The sequence below is a fragment of the Zeugodacus cucurbitae genome, unplaced genomic scaffold, assembly GCF_028554725.1.
Source record: "Zeugodacus cucurbitae isolate PBARC_wt_2022May unplaced genomic scaffold, idZeuCucr1.2 ctg00000104.1, whole genome shotgun sequence".
In the NCBI taxonomy this organism is placed as follows: domain Eukaryota; kingdom Metazoa; phylum Arthropoda; class Insecta; order Diptera; family Tephritidae; genus Zeugodacus; species Zeugodacus cucurbitae.
The window spans coordinates 15001-17500 of record NW_026530849.1 but is presented as its reverse complement, the minus strand read 5'-3'; positions in this window follow the sequence as shown (position 1 = coordinate 17500).

The following is a 2500-nucleotide window of genomic DNA, read 5'->3' as shown; positions in this document are numbered from 1 at the left end:
TACAAAAATGAATATATAATGGTATATTGAATAGTTGTTAGAGAGAACCTTAACATAAAGATACAGCTTTGAACGCAAAGTTATCAAACGACTTTTACAATATACTGAAAAGCAATTGAAATATACAAAAATTAATATAATGGTATATTGTATAATATAAAAACTAAGTTTGGTTAAACGGCGGGCATAAAAATGATTTTATTTACGTAGCCAAATGCATCGTCATCTTATTAGTGACGCGCAAAAAGGAATTCAGGAGATTCCTACTGTCCCTATTTGCGAAGAGCCGAAACCACATATAAAGAGCCAAAAGGCCGAAAAAACGTATATTTGCATATAAAAAAAACTAAATTTGGTTAAACGGCGGGCATAAAAATGATTTTATTTACGTAGCCAAATGCATCGTCATCTTATTAGTGACGCGCAAAAAGGAATTCAGGAGATTCCTACTGTCCCTATTTGCGAAGAGCCGAAACCACATATAAAGAGCCAAAACGCCGAAAAAACGTATATTTGCATATAAAAAAAACTAAATTTGGTTAAACGGCGGGCATAAAAATGATTTTATTTACGTAGCCAAATGCATCGTCATCTTATTAGTGACGCGCAAAAAGGAATTCAGGAGATTCCTACTGTCCCTATTTGCGAAGAGCCGAAACCACATATAAAGAGCCAAAAGGCCGAAAAAACGTATATTTGCATATAAAAAAAACTAAATTTGGTTAAACGGCGGGCATAAAAATGATTTTATTTACGTAGCCAAATGCATCGTCATCTTATTAGTGACGCGCAAAAAGGAATTCAGGAGATTCCTACTGTCCCTATTTGCGAAGAGCCGAAACCACATATAAAGAGCCAAAACGCCGAAACCACGTATATTTGCATATAAAAAAAACTAAGTTTGGTTAAACGGCGGGCATAAAAATGATTTTATTTACGTAGCCAAATGCATCGTCATCTTATTAGTGACGCGCAAAAAGGAATTCAGGAGATTCCTACTGTCCCTATTTGCGAAGAGCCGAAACCCCATATAAAGAGCCAAAACGCCGAAACCACGTTCATACAAGTAAAAAAATTTCATATAAATACTAAATAATTTTCATATAGATACTAAGTTTATGAATTCATACAAGTAAATAATTTTCATATAAATACTAAATAATTTTCATATAGATACTAAGTTAATGAATTCATACAAGTTAAAAATTTTCATATAAATACTAAATAATTTTCATATAGATACTAAGTTAATGAATTCATACAAGTTAAAAATTTTCATATAAATACTAAATAATTTTCATATAGATACTAAGTTTATGAATTCATACAAGTAAAAAATTTTCATATAAATACTAAATAATTTTCATATAGATACTAAGTTTATGAATTCATACAAGTAAATAATTTTCATATAAATACTAAATAATTTTCATATAGATACTTAATAAATTTCATATAAATACTAATTAATTTTCATATAGATACTAAGTTAATGAATTCATACAAGTTAAAAATTTTCATATAAATACTAAATAATTTTCATATAGATACTAAGTTTATGAATTCATACAAGTAAAAAATTTTCATATAAATACTAAATAATTTTCATATAGATACTAAGTTAATGAATTCATACAAGTTAAAAATTTTCATATAAATACTAAATAATTTTCATATAGATACTAAGTTTATGAATTCATACAAGTAAAAAATGTTCATATAAATACTAAATAATTTTCATATAGATACTAAGTTTATGAATTCATACAAGTAAAAAATTTTCATATAAATACTAAATAATTTTCATATAGATACTAAGTTTATGAATTCATACAAGTTAAAAATTTTCATATAAATACTAAATAATTTTCATATAGATACTAAGTTTATGAATTCATACAAGTAAAAAATTTTCATATAAATACTAAATAATTTTCATATAGATACTAAGTTTATGAATTCATACAAGTAAATAATTTTCATATAAATACTAAATAATTTTCATATAGATACTAAGTTAATGAATTCATACAAGTTAAAAATTTTCATATAAATACTAAATAATTTTCATATAGATACTAAGTTAATGAATTCATACAAGTTAAAAATTTTCATATAAATACTAAATAATTTTCATATAGATACTAAGTTAATGAATTCATACAAGTTAAAAATTTTCATATAAATACTAAATAATTTTCATATAGATACTAAGTTTATGAATTCATACAAGTAAATAATTTTCATATAAATACTAAATAATTTTCATATAGATACTAAGTTAATGAATTCATACAAGTTAAAAATTTTCATATAAATACTAAATAATTTTCATATAGATACTAAGTTAATGAATTCATACAAGTTAAAAATTTTCATATAAATACTAAATAATTTTCATATAGATACTAAGTTTATGAATTCATACAAGTAAAAAATTTTCATATAAATACTAAATAATTTTCATATAGATACTAAGTTTATGAATTCATACAAGTAA